This window comes from Eschrichtius robustus, unplaced genomic scaffold (assembly GCF_028021215.1).
Source record: "Eschrichtius robustus isolate mEscRob2 unplaced genomic scaffold, mEscRob2.pri scaffold_542, whole genome shotgun sequence".
Lineage (NCBI taxonomy): Eukaryota > Metazoa > Chordata > Mammalia > Artiodactyla > Eschrichtiidae > Eschrichtius > Eschrichtius robustus.
Window position 1 is genome coordinate 103189 of NW_027175430.1, and position 14773 is coordinate 117961.

The following is a 14773-nucleotide window of genomic DNA, read 5'->3' on the forward strand; positions in this document are numbered from 1 at the left end:
GCAGAAGGAAGGAAATTAAGAGAACAGAAATTTGTGAAATAGAGAGGCACATCAACAAGGCAAAAACTACATGTTTGAAAAGACAAGATTCATTTTTTTTAAAGGCACAAATGAAATGGAGTGAAAAAAACCATAACCACAGATGTTACTGAGAAAAAAAGATCCTGAGACCAACTCTCAACACCCTTCAAATTTTCATATAATCGATGACTACTGAGAAAGATAGAATTTAGCAAAACAGATTCAAGGAGAGAAACGAAGCCAGAATAATCCTTTACCTGTAAAAGAAATGCATGCAATGGTCAAAAATTTTACCATGAAGAAAACACCACGTGCAAATGGCTTTATCACAATGCTCCCAAACATTCAGGAAACAGATAATTCCATTCTTACATGAAGAAATAATAAACAATTCATTTTAAGAAACCAGCATAAGCCGGACAACCAAACTGACAAAAACGGAACGGGAAAGAAAACTACAGCCCAATCTTCCTCATGGACACGGATGCAAAAATTCTCAACAAATATGATCCAACCAGATCCAACACTGAAAAAGAATATCAGGATCAAGTTCGTTTTTATTCCAGGAATGAGGCTGATTAATATGAAAATGTATTACTAGAACTGTTGTTAATTAACAGATTTAAAAGGATATGTTATCTCAACAGATAAAGAAACTAGAATTCAGCCTCCATATATGACATTTAAAGTCTTTCTTAGCATATTTTTAAAAGAATAGTAATTTCCTTAACTTGACAAAAGACGTCGACCAAGAACACCCAGCACACATACTTGATGGAGAAGCACGGCAACATGTAAGATGAGGAATAGAGTGAAGACGTCCTTTCCATCACGCCCACCCCGCCTCCCCCTCAACGCTGCACTGGGGTTTGCGGCTGCCCCAGAGGAGTGAAGAAAAAGAAACGAAAGTTTTCATGGAACCCTGTTACCCAAGCTCTCACTGCTCGCCACAGGACAGGCCAATAATCAGGAGACGAGTTGCTGGGCAAAGAATAACGACTTCCTTCGGAGAGCCCCCAAACCCAGAAGACGGTGGGCTCGTGCCCCCAGGAGCCGTCTTGCCTGCGGCAGCAGTCAGGCTCCTTTTATACTACAAGGGGCGGGACTAAAGCCAAGCACTTCCTGGTTCCCGTCAGCCTCCGGAGGGGAGGTGTTCATTTCTCCCTCCTGCAGTCATTCACAGGTGGGCCTGCTCAGGAGGGTTCTTGGGAGCTAAACACAGGTGTTTGAGCTGAATGCTCATTTACCTTCATCTCTCGGAGGCAAGGGTCCGAGATGGGCCATTGTGTGGAATTTAAGCTTATCGGCAACATCCCTTTAGTGATTAACTTGTAAGAGAATACAAAATGTTCTTCCCTATTACAACTCTATGTTATATCAAAATGTAGAGTAGTACAACTGATGTGGAAAATATGTGTGGTGATTCCCCGAAAAATTAAACAGAGTTACCATCTGATCTAATAATTCCACTTCTGGGTATATCCCCAAAAGAATTGAACGTGGGGACATGAAGAGATGTTTACAGACCCGTGTCCACAGCATTACTCACAACAGCCAGGAGGTGGAGGCAACCCAGGGTCCGCTGATGGATGATGGATAAACAAAACGTGGGCTACACACAAAATAGAATATTATTCAGCCTTAAAAAGGGAGGAACTTCTGACACCTGCTATAACATGGATGAACCTTGAGGACATTATGCTCAGTGACATAAGCCAGTCACCAAAGGACAAATACTGTGTGTCTGATTCCACTTATATGAGATCCCCAGAGGAGTCAAATTCACCGAGACAGGAAGTGGATGGTGCGTACCAGGGGCTGGGGGAGGGGATGGGGAGTGAGTGTTTAATGGAGACAGAGTTTCAGTTTGGGGAAGATTAAATGATTCTGGACGTAGAGGGTGGGACGGTTGTACAACAAGCTGAATGTACTTAATGCCACTGAACTATACATCTAAAACTGCTTAAAATGATGGATTTTATGTTGTGTACATTTTACCACAAAGTTTTAAAAGTTGTAAGGATTCCAAAGGATTGTCCACAAACACTGGTCTCCTGATGCTGGTAGGAACTTCCCACCAAACCCAGGGGTTTATCATCTGCAGCTTGTGAATGAGGATGTGTTTCAGAGACTATATGCAAAATCACGTATCATTTTTCTGAGAAAGCTTCCATCAGGCTGTCAGAGGGTCTGTGACCCACACGAGTTCAAGAGCCATTCTGAGGGCCCGTCCCCTCTGCAGGTGTCACCTCCCCACTTTCCTCCCCTCCCTCTACCCACCCCCAGGACACTTTTCTCTTTCATTCACTCAGATTGTTTAAACATGACGCAATGTATATTCGTAAATCTTTCCTGAACTCATTAGACAAGGTTTAATTTTTTAAGACAAGTGAGGCTGTGTAATCAACCAAACTTCCGTGTTTTTTCTATTACCCTTTTTTGCCTGCCTGACAATATTAAACAGGTCCACCTCTGGCTCGGGATGTGGAACAGCAAATTTGCAAACCCACGTGGATGCTTAATCCCCCAAACCGTGTTCTGTGACCTTAAATTAATTTCCAGCTAAATTTTCTTGCGTTTTTATTCTTAATTTGGCATTTAGTGTGGACTGAATTCTAATACATTGAAGACCCCTGCTCGGTCCCATGGTCTGGGGTGGTGGGAATTCTTGGAGAGGTAACACTTCAGATAGCAGAGGGGAGGTGCCTCTGAGAAGTTGCTTCAACCTCAGAAACATGCAGGGAAGGAAAACTCTCGCCAGCTCAAGTTTCATCCAAGTGAACTCTGAGATGTGTTAACAAAATGTTTTTATTTCTATTTTTAAATGAAATGCATGCATTGTTAGGTACTTGCATGAAACCTCGAAAGGCATTTACGTTCTTTGCTTTAACTCTTCCTTTGTGGCCACAGAAAGCGGGTAGGAAGGATGAACCGAGAACAGGCGCAGCAGACACAGCCCGGGCATCGTGCGGAGCCTGCAGCCCCGAGCCCGCCTGAGTGACGGTCAGTAGTCGTCGTAGTTGACGCTGGCTCCGTGCCTGAAGCCGTAGGGGCTCCAGGGACCGATCGCAGCATCCTCATCGTGGTGGCGCTGGTGGTAATCCTAGTAGTCGTGCCCATTCCGACCTCTGTTTAGCCGATAGGTGATGTCATCCTCAAATTTCTGCAGGAAAAGAGGATGAGAGGGGATGAACGTAAGGACACCGTTTCCCAGAGAACATCTTACTGACGCTGTTTCTCTGGGATCTTTCTTCAACGAGGAACAACCCCTCCTAAGAATAACTCCTGCCACAAGGACCTACTGTACAGCACAGGGAGGAATTATATTCCATATCTTGTAATAACTTATAATGGCGAAGAATCTGAAAAAGAATATATGTATAACCGAATCACTTTGCTGTATACCTGAAACTAACATAACATTGTAAATCAACTCTACTTCAATAGAAAACAATACATCATCGTTTTTTAAAAAGAATAACTCCTGGCTACAGCATCCCTGGGCCAGAGGTCAATACTAACCAGCTGGAGAACACTGCTGAAAGCTTTTTCCCCCAAAGGAGTACACACCCCTACCCTTGAACACGTCTGTCTGTGAGTTCTAAATATACCCCAGACTTCAACAGTTTTCTCTTTTTCAGTAAAGAAAATGGACACCTGCCCAATACAGTAACAGCTGGGCCTGTCCCCAGGCGCTGGGCATCTGATGTGGCAGACACTGACCCCCTCCCCGGCCCGCCCGGGCTTCGTGAACGTGGTGCATGAAACCACATTGCAGCCTCGGGGCAGGGAATTTGGACACGTCTGGTGGTGACACTCTCACACCTGTCGTGTTGCTCAGACAGGCCTGGATGCAGTGATTCAGGCCACAAACGCTTACTACGTGGGCACGATTCAACCCTCATCCCCGTCTACTCACTCGGCCTGGGGCTCCAGACTCCTCTGACCCTCCCCCAGTCCCTGCCTTGAAAAGGAAACAGCTTGCTTGTCTCACAATACTGCAGTTTTTCCCATAGTGAAGTAGTCTCGTTCCTTGGTTTTTCTCATTTTATAATCTTGTTTGAGGTTTTGGCTTAACATATTGTTTTTCCAAACAATTTGTAAAATATTTTATGAATACAGAAATAATGCAGACACATTTAACAAATGTGTATGTGAGAGGGAGACAAAGAAAAAGGGAGAGATTTCCATTGCCGAAGGCAACCACCACTGATATTTGGATGCATTTCCTTCTAGTCTCTTCTATGCATCATATTTAGTTATTATACCCTTACTTGATCCCCATTTTTATTCTGGTTTTGTCACCAGTCATTATTTTAGCCATTTCCCCATGTCAAACTCTTAACACCCATTTTCTTGAACTGCAAATACAGATAATCAAGGAAATGCAAATTACTAAAATATGATATGGCATTTTCATCTATCAAAGAAGTAAATTTACTTGTTTTAAAAGTTTTTCAATGGCAATACCAGATGCTCCTGAAGAGTTGAGAATAGTGGGGCTCTCACGCATGACTTATGGGAAGATGAAATTTGCTGGTACTTAACGACCGTGACGTGTGATTCTATCTTTTGGCCCAGTAACTCCACTGGACAAAATGATACTAAGAAAGGAGAAAACTACACAGGAAGATGCAAATAACAGTACCTGCCTTTTGGGTTGTTGTGAATGTTAGGTAATTCATATAAGTATGAGACCCGTGCCTGGCACAGTTTGGCTATAGGTGCTTAGTGATTTGCACAGCAAGAAAATTATATTTGAGTAGCAAAAAGATAATTAGGGAACAACTGGTATATCCAACGGTTAGGACTGGGAAGGAAATTATACAGCTACAGGATTGCATGCTATGCAGCCATTAAAAATGATGTTTCTGAAGAGTTTACTTTTGTTCGCCTCTTGCAGTATTTTGTATACACCCTCCATTCACAATATGAGCCATGAGCCCGTTTGGAAAAACCCTTCCAGATCCCCCCTGGAAGATGCCACCCTCCGTCCACTCCCTGGCTGGGGCAGTGAGCTGTGCTCTCCACATCAGGCCTCACTCAGCACAGCCCTGCCCATCACCCTGCAGACTCGCTCCGGGCCAGTGGAATCTCACACCTTAACTCCGCCGCTGGCTGACCTGTACCTGGTCCCCGGCTGGGAGTCGGTGATGATAAGCAGTCTTTTTCCTTAATTTGGTGAATATGTCCATTCACGCTACCTGGACACATGAACCGAACCGTACTTCCTGCAAATGCATTGACAAATTTTCCCAGGAGCATCTGCAAAGACCCGTCTCTCTTTCAAAGACGCTTTGCATCTCTTTCCATTATCCTCATGGGTCTTTGCATCGATCTTGCTGTTTTGGACATTTTTTGGGAGGCAAAGTTGAAAATGTTTTGGGAGGTGGTGAGTTATTTATAAAGACACCCAGGCAAAACTGACCAGATACATTAAAAGAGTCCCTAAGAACACCAGGCTATCGATGAATTTAAGTCCCAGCCATTTTGGGCGGGGAAGTCTCTGGAACTCTGCTTCCAAAACCTGATGGGAGAGATTCCCACCTGGGCACACTGGGATGGAAAATTCTAGCTAATACTCTTACCTTGTCATACTGGCGGTAAGAGGGGGCAGGGAGGAGGTGGACCGTGTCATCATGGAGGTAACAGGGGGCAGGGAGGCGGTTGACCGAGTCATAATAGAGGTAAGAGGGGGCAGGGAGGAGGTGGACCCTGTCATAGCGGAGGTAAGAGGGGGCACGGAGGAGGTGGACCCTATCATTGTGGACTTAAGAGGGGACACAGAGGAGGTGGACCCTGTCATTGTGGAGGTAAGAGGGGGCACGGAGGAGGTGGACCCTGTTATGAGGGGTCAGAGTAGGGCAGGGAGGAGGTGGACCCCGTCATAGTGGAGGTAAGAGGGGGCACGTAGGAGGTGGACCCTGTCATAGTGGAGGTGAGAGGGGGCACGGAGGAGGTGCACCCTGTTATGGGAGGTCAGAGGGGGGCAGCTAGGAGGTGGACCCTGTCATAGTGGAGGTAAGAGGGGGCACAGAGGAGGTGGACCCTGTCATTGTGGAGGTAAGAGGGGGCACGAAGGAAGTGGACCCTGTTATGGGGGGTCAGAGCGGGGTAGGGAGGAGGTGGACCCTGTCATAGTGGAGGTAAGAGAGGACACGAAGGAAGTGGACCCTGTTATGTGGGGTCAGAGTGGGGCAGGGAGGAGGTGGACCCTGTCATAGTGGAGGTAAGAGGGGGCACGAAGGAAGTGGACACTGTCATAGTGGAGGTAAGAGGGGGCTGTGAGCAGGTAGACCCTGTAATGGGGGGTCAGAGGGGGGCAGCGAGGAGGTGGACCCTGTCATTGTGGAGGTAAGAGGGGAAGGGAGGAGATGGACCCTGTTATCAGGTGTCAGAGGGGGGCAGCGAGGAGGCAGACCCTGTTATGGGGGGTCAGTGGGGGGCAGCGAAGAGGTGGACCCTGTCATTGTGGAGGTAAGAGGGTGAACGGAGAAGGTGGACCCTGTCACAGTGTAGGTAAGAAGGGGAAGGGAGGAGGTGGACCCTGTTATGGGAGGGCAGAGGGGGCAGCGAGGAGGTGGACCATGTCATTGTGGAGGTAAGAGCGGGCAAGGAGGAGGTGGACCCTGTTATGGGGGGTCAGAGGAGGGCAGCGAGCAGGTGGACCCTGTTATGGGAGGTAAGCGGGGGGCAGCGAGGAGGTGGACCCTGTCATTGTGGAGGTAAGAGCGGGCACGGAGGAGGTGGACCCTATAATGGGAGGTCAGAGGGGGGCTGGGAGGAGGTAGACCCTGTTATGGGGGGTCAGAGGGGGGCAGTGAGGATGTGGACCCTGTTATGGGGTGTCAGAGGGGGGCAGTGAGGAGGTGGACTCTATCACAGTGGAGGTAAGAAGGGGCACGGAGGAGGTGGACCCTGTCAGAGGGGGGCAGCGAGGAGGTAGACCCTGTCATAGTGGAGGTAAAAGGGGGCACGGAGGAGGTGGACCCTGTCACTGTGGAGGTAAGAGGGGGCACGGAGGAGGTGGACCCTGTCATAATGGAGGTAAGAGGCGGAAGGGAGGAGGTGTACCCTGTTATGGGAGGTCAGAGGGGGGCAGGGAGGAGTTAGACCCTGTTATGGGGGGTCAGAGGGGGGCAGCGAAGAGGTGGACCCTGTTATGGGGGTCAGAGGGGGACAGCGAGGAGGTGGACCCTGTTATGGGGGGTCAGAGGGGGGCAGCGAGGAGGTAGACCCTGTCATAGTGGAGGTAAAAGGGGGCACGGAGGAGGTGGACCCTGTCACTGTGGAGGTAAGAGGGGGCACGGAGGAGGTGGACCCTGTCATAATGGAGGTAAGAGGCGGAAGGGAGGAGGTGTACCCTGTTATGGGAGGTCAGAGGGGGGCAGGGAGGAGTTAGACCCTGTTATAGGGGTCAGAGGAGGGCAGGGAGGAGGTGGACCCTGTTATGGGGAGTCTGAGGGGGGCAGCGAGGAGGTGGACCCTGTCATTATGGAGGTAAGATGGGGAAGGGAGGAGGTGGACTCTCTTATGGGCGGTCAGAGGGGGCAGTGAGGAGGTGGACCCTGTTATGGGGGTTCAGAGGGGGGCAAAGAGGAGGTGGAACCTGTCATTGTGGAGGTAAGAGGGGGCACGCAAGAGGTGGACCCTGTCATTGTAGAGGTAAGAGGGGGCAGACAGAAGGTGGACCCTGTGATTGTGGAGGTAAGAGGGGGAAGGGAGGAGGTGGACCATGTTATGGGGGGTCAGAGGGGGGCAGCGAGGAGGTGGAACCTGTTATGGGATGTCAGAGGGGGGCAGCGAGGCGGTATACCCTGTTACGGGGGGTCTGAGGGGGGCAGCGAGGAAGTGGACTCTGTCATAGTGGAGGCAAGAAGGGGCACGGAGGAGGTGGACCCTGTCATAATGGAGGTAAGAGGGGGCCGGGAGGAGGTGGACCCTGTTATGGGGGTCAGAGGGGGGCAGCGAGGAGGTGGACCCTGTGATTGTGGAGGTAAGAGGGGGAAGGGAGGAGGTGGACCCTGTTATGGGGGGTCAGAGGGGGGCAGTGAGGAGGTGGACCCTGTTATGGGGGGTCAGAGGGGGGCAGCGAGGAGGTGTACCCTGTTACGAGGGGTCAGAGGGGGGCAGCGAGGAGGTGTACCCTGTTACGGGGGGTCAGAGGGGGCAGCGAGGAGGTGGACTCTGTTATAGTGGAGGTGAGAAGGGGCACGGAGGAGGTGGACCCTGTTATAGTGGGGGTAAGAGGCGGCACGGAGGAGGTGGACCCTTTCACTATGGAGATAAGAGGGGGCACGGATTCGGTGGACCCTGGTATGAGGGGACAGAGGGGGGCAGCGAGGAGTTGGAACCTGTTATGAGGGGTCAGAGGAAGGCAGCGAGAAGGTGGACTCTGTCATAGTGGAGGTAAGAAGGGGCACGGAGGTGGTGGACCCTGTAACTGTGGAGGTAAGAGGGGGCAGCGAGGAGTTGGACCCTGTCACTGTGGAGGTAAGAGGGGGCACGGAGGAGGTGGACCCTGTCGCTGTGGAGGTAAGAGGGGGCAGGGAGGAGGTGGACCCAGACACTGTGGAGGTAAGAGGGGGCACGGAGGAGGTGGACCCTGTCACTGTGGAGGTAAGAGGGTGCACGGAGGAGGTGGACCCTTTCACTGTGGAGGTAAGAGGGGGCACCGAAGAGTTGGACCCTGTCACTGTGGAGGTAAGAGGGGGCACGGAGTAGGTGGACACTGTTATCGGGGGTCAGAGGGGGGCAGCGAGGAGGTGGACTCTGTCATAGTGGAGGTAAGATGGGGCAAGGAGGAGGGGGACCCTGTTGTGGGAGGGCAGAGGGAGGCAGCGAGGAGGGGGAACCTGTCATTGTGGAGGTAAGAGGGGGCACGGAGGAGGTGGACCCTCTCACTGTGTAGGTAAGAGGGGGCACGGAGGAGGTGGACCCTGTTATAATGGAGGTAAGAGGGGGAAGGGAGGAGGTGGACCCTGTTATGAGAGGTCAGAAGAGGGCAGGGAGGAGGTAGACCCTGTTATGTGGGGTCAGAGGGGGGCAGGGAAGGGGTGAACCCTGTTATGGGGGGTCAGAGGGGGACAGCGAGGAGGTGGACGCTGTCATTGTGGAGGTAAGAGGGGGAAGGGAGGAGGTGGACCCTGTTATGTGGGGTCAGAGGGGGGCAGGGAAGGGGTGAACCCTGTTATGGGGGGTCTGAGGGGGGCAGCGAAGAGGTGGAACCTGTCATTGTGGAGGTAAGAGGGTGCACGGAGGAGGTGGACCCTGTCCCAGTGTAGGTAAGAAGGGGAAGGGAGGAGGTGGACCCTGTTATGGGAGGGCAGAGGGGGCAGCGAGGAGGTGGACCATGTCATTGTGGAGGTAAGAGCGGGCAAGGAGGAGGTGGACCCTGTTATGGGGGGTCAGAGGAGGGCAGCGAGCAGGTGGACCCTGTTATGGGAGGTCAGTGGGGGGCAGCGAGGAGGTGGACCCTGTCATTGTGGAGGTAAGAGCGGGCACGGAGGAGGTGGACCCTATTATGAGGTGTCACAGGGGGGCAGGGAGGAGGTAGACCCTGTTATGGGGGGTCAGAGGGGGGCAGCGAAGAGGTGGACCCTGTTATGGGGGTCAGAGGGGGACAGCGAGGACGTGGACCCTGTTATGGGGGGTAAGAGGGGGGCAGCGAGGAGGTAGACCCTGTCATAGTGGAGGTAAGAAGGGGCACGGAGGAGGTGGACCCTGTTATGGGTGGTGAGAGGGGGGCAGCGAGGAAGTGTACCCTATTATGGGGGGTCAGAGGGGGGCACGGAGGAGGTGGACTCTGTCATAGTGAGGTAAGAGTGGGTAAAGAGGAGGGGGACCCTGTTGTGGGAGGGCAGAGGGAGGCAGCGAGGAGGGGGACCCTGTCATTGTGGAGGTAAAAGGGGGCACGGAGGAGGTGGACCTTGTCACTGTGTAGGTAAGAGGGGGCACGGAGGAGGTGGACCCTGTCATAATGGAGATAAGAGGGGGAAGGGAGGAGGTGGACCCTGTTATGGGAGGTCAGAATGGGGCAGGGAGGAGTTAGACCCTGTTATAGGGGTCAGAGGAGGGCAGGGAGGAGGTGGACCCTGTTATGGGGGGTCAGAGGGGGGCAGCGAGGAGGTGGACTCTGTCATTATGGAGGTAAGAGGGGGAAGGGAGGAGGTGGACTCTGTTATGGGCGGTCAGAGGGGGGCAGTGAGGAGGTGGACCCTGTTATGGGGGTTCAGAGGGGGGCAAAGAGGAGGTGGAACCTGTCATTGTGGAGGTAAGAGGGGGCACGGAGGAGGTGGACCCTGTTATTGTAGAGGAAAGATGGGGCAGACAGAAGGTGGACCCTGTGATTGTGGAGGTAAGAGGGGGAAGGGAGGAGGTGGACCCTGTTATGGTGGGTCAGAGGGGGGCAGCGAGGTGGTGGACCCTGTTATGGGGGGTCAGAGGGGGGCAGCGAGGAGGTGGACTCTGTCATAGTGGAGGTAAGAGGGGGCACGGAGGAGGTGGACCCAGTCACTGTGAAGGTAAGAGGGGGCACGGAGTAGGCGGACCCTGTCATAAAGGAGGTAAGAGGGGGAAGGGAGGAGGTGGACCCTGTCATAATGGAGGTAAGAGGGGGAAGGGAGAAGGTGGATCCTGTTATGGGGGGTCAGAGGGGGGCAGCGAGGAAGCGTACCCTGTTACGGGGGGTCAGAGGGGGGCAGCGACGAGGTGGACTCTGTCATAGTGTAGGTAAGAGGGGGCACGGAGTAGGCGGACCCTGTCATAAAGGAGGTAAGAGGGGGAAGGGAGGAGGTGGACCCTGTTATGGGAGGTAAGGGAAGGGCAGGGAGGAGGTAGACCCTGTTATGGGGGGTCAGAGGGGGGCAGGGCGGGGGTGGACCCTGTTATGTGGGGTCAGAGGTGGGCAGCGAGGAGGTGGACCCTGTCATTTTGTAGGTAAGAGGGGGAAGGGAGGAGGTGGACCCTGTTATGGGGGGTCAGAGGGGGGCAGCGAGGAGGGGGACTCTGTCATAGTGGAGGTACGAAGGGGCACGGAGGAGGTGGACCCTGTCAGTGTGGAGGTAAGAGGGGGCACGGAGTGGGTGGACTCTGTCATGGGGGTTCAGAGTGGGGCAGCAAGGAGGTGTTTTTGTAGGTAAGAGGGGGAAGGCAGTAGGTGGACCCAGTCATTGTGGAGGGAAGAGGGGGCTTGGAGGAGGTGGGCCCTGTCACTGTGGAGGTAAGAGGGGCCCGGGAGGAGGTGGACCCTGTCTTTGTGGAGGTAAGAGGGGGCACGGAGTAGGTGGACACTGTCACTGTGGAGGTAAAAGGGGACACGGAGGAGGTGGACCCTGTCACTGTGGAGGTAAGAGGGGGCACGGAGGAGGTGGACCCTGACACTGTGGAGGTAAGAGGGGGCACAGAGGAGGTGGACCCTGTCATTGTGGAGGTAAGAGGGGGCAGGGAGGAGGTGGACGCAGTCATTTTGTAGGTAAGAGGGGGCAGGCAGGAGGTGGACCCAGTCATTGTGGAGGAAAGAGGGGGGCAGGGAGGAGGTGGACCCTGTCACTGTGGAGGTAATAATGGGCACCGAGTCGTTGGACCCTGTCACTGTGGAGATAAGAGGGGGCACGGAGGAGGTGGATCCTGTCACTGTGGAGGTAAGAGGGGGCACGGAGGAGGTGTAACCTGTCACTGTGGAGGTAAGAGGGGGCACGGAGTAGGTGGACCCTGACACTGTGGAGGTAAGAGGGGACACCGAGGAGTTGGACCCTGTCACTGTGGAGGTAAGAGGGGGCACGGAGGAGGTGGACCGTGTCACTGTGGAGGTAAGAGGGGGCACGGAGGAGGTGGACCCTGTCACTCTGGAGGTAAGAGGGGGCACGGAGGAGGTGGACCCTGTCATAGTGGAGGTAAGAGGGGGCACGGAGGAGTTGGACCCTGTCACTGTGGAGGTAAGCGGGGGCACGGAGGAGGTGGACCTTGTCATTGTAGAAGTAAGAGGGGGCAGCGAGGAGGTAGACCCTGTGATTGTGGAGGTAAGAGGGGGAAGGGAGGAGGTGGACCCTGTTATGGGGGGTCAGCGGGGGGCAGCGAGGTGGTGGACCCTGTTATGGGGGGTCAGAGGGGGGCAGCGAGGAGGTGGACTCTGTCATAGTGGAGGTAAGAGGGGGCACGGAGGAGGTGGACCCAGTCACTGTGAAGGTAAGAGGGGGCACGGAGTAGGCGGACCCTGTCATAAAGGAGGTAAGAGGGGGAAGGGAGGAGGTGGACCCTGTCATAATGGAGGTAAGAGGGGGAAGGGAGAAGGTGGATCCTGTTATGGGGGGTCAGAGGGGGGCAGCGAGGAAGCGTACCCTGTTACGGGGGGTCAGAGGGGGGCAGCGACGAGGTGGACTCTGTCATAGTGGAGGTAAGAGGGGGCACGGAGGAGGTGGACCCAGTCACTGTGAAGGTAAGAGGGGGCACGGAGTAGGCGGACCCTGTCATAAAGGAGGTAAGAGGGGGAAGGGAGGAGGTGGACCCTGTTATGGGAGGTAAGGGAAGGGCAGGGAGGAGGTAGACCCTGTTATGGGGGGTCAGAGGGGGGCAGGGCGGGGGTGGACCCTGTTATGTGGGGTCAGAGGTGGGCAGCGAGGAGGTGGACCCTGTCATTTTGTAGGTAAGAGGGGGAAGGGAGGAGGTGGACCCTGTTATGGGGGGTCAGAGGGGGGCAGCGAGGAGGGGGACTCTGTCATAGTGGAGGTACGAAGGGGCACGGAGGAGGTGGACCCTGTCAGTGTGGAGGTAAGAGGGGGCACGGAGTGGGTGGACTCTGTCATGGGGGTTCAGAGTGGGGCAGCAAGGAGGTGTTTTTGTAGGTAAGAGGGGGAAGGCAGTAGGTGGGCCCTGTCACTGTGGAGGTAAGAGGGGCCAGGGAGGAGGTGGACCCTGTCTTTGTGGAGGTAAGAGGGGGCACGGAGTAGGTGGACACTGTCACTGTGGAGGTAAAAGGGGACACGGAGGAGGTGGACCCTGTCACTGTGGAGGTAAGAGGGGGCACGGAGGAGGTGGACCCTGACACTGTGGAGGTAAGAGGGGGCACAGAGGAGGTGGACCCTGTCATTGTGGAGGTAAGAGGGGGCAGGGAGGAGGTGGACGCAGTCATTTTGTAGGTAAGAGGGGGCAGGCAGGAGGTGGACCCAGTCATTGTGGAGGCAAGAGGGGGCTTGGAGGAGGTGGACCCTGTCATTGTGGAGGAAAGAGGGGGGCAGGGAGGAGGTGGACCCTGTCCCTGTTGAGGTAAGAGGGGGCACGGAGGAGGTGGACCCTGTCAATGTGGAGGTAAGAGGGGGCACGGAGGAGGTGGACCCTGTCACTGTGGAGGTAATAGTGGGCACCGAGTCGTTGGACCCTGTCACTGTGGAGGTAAGAGGGGGCACGGAGGAGGTGTAACCTGTCACTGTGGAGGTAAGAGGGGGCACGGAGTAGGTGGACCCTGTCACTGTGGACGTATGTGGGGGCACGGAATTGGACCCTGTTACTGTGGAGGTAAGAGGGGGCACGGAGGAGGTGGACCCTGTCACTGTGGAGGTAAGAGGGGGCACGGAGGCGTTGGACCCTGTTACTGTGGAGGTAAGAGGGGGCACGGAGGAGGTGGACCCTGTCACTGTGGAGGTAAGAGGGGGAACGGAGGAGGTGGACCCTGTCACTGTGGATGTATGAGGGGGCATGGAGGAGATGGACCCTGTCACTGTGGAGGTAAGAGGGGGCACTGAGGAGGTGGACCGTGTCTCTGTGGAGGTAAGAGGTGTCATGGAGGAGGTGGACCTTGTCACTGTGCAGGTAAGTGGGGGCACGGAGTAGGTGGACCCTGTTATGGGGGGTCAGAGGGGGGCAGCGAGGAGGTGGACTCTGTCATAGTGGAGGTAAGAGGGGGCACGGAGGAGGGGGACCCTGTCACTGTGGAGGTAAGAGGGGGCACGGAGGAGGTGGACCCTGTCACTGTGGAGGTAAGAGGGGGCACGGAGGAGGTGGACCCTGTCACTGTGGATGTATGAGGGGGCATGGAGGAGATGGACCCTGTCACTGTGGAGGTAAGAGGGGGCACTGAGGAGGTGGACCGTGTCTCTGTGGAGGTAAGAGGTGTCATGGAGGAGGTGGACCTTGTCACTGTGCCGGTAAGTGGGGGCACGGAGTAGGTGGACCCTGTTATGGGGGGTCAGAGGGGGGCAGCGAGGAGGTGGACTCTGTCATAGTGGAGGTAAGAGGGGGCACGGAGGAGGCGGCCGAGGGTAGCGGGAAGCCGCTGAGCTGATACTTACTCAGGGGTCGGTTGCTCGGGGTCGTAGAAATCCCCCATGTTCGGAGGCGGCTGCGGCGGCAGCTGCTTCATTGGGAGCGGCTGGAGACGGCGACGCGAGCCTCCTCCCCGCGGTAGGGCGACGGGAGGGAGAGGAGGGTAGGAGGCCGCTGGTCCGACGGCGGCGGCGGCGGCGGCAGGGGCGGCCTGCGTCGCTTGCTAGCTAGCTCTCTCCCCCACACACTCATTTGGGGAGCGACGCTTACCCCGCCCTCCCCTCTGCAGCACAGGCCCGGCCCCTTAAAGAGACACGCACCCGCCGCTAATCCGCCGCCAGTCGGTGCGCTGGCAGCTGCCGGTTGTCCTCAGGCTGAAGCGGGAGTAGCGAGAGGAGCGGGAGGAGCGGGAGGAGCGGGAGGAGCGGGAGGAGCGGGAGGGGCTGTGCGCAGCCCGCGGACCCGGCCTGACTTCGCCAGCGACTTCCTGGAA

General features: G+C 55.1%; 1 long non-coding RNA gene across 1 annotated transcript; it reads right to left on the reverse strand.

The window, feature by feature from the left end:
- Positions 1 to 2811: 2811 nt before the first annotated feature.
- Positions 2812 to 14529, reverse strand: LOC137757967 (uncharacterized). The gene is made up of 2 exons (XR_011072642.1): positions 14307 to 14529; positions 2812 to 3184 (listed from the first exon to the last, which is right to left on the reverse strand). It is a non-coding gene; the product is annotated as an uncharacterized lncRNA (long non-coding RNA).
- Positions 14530 to 14773: the final 244 nt, after the last annotated feature.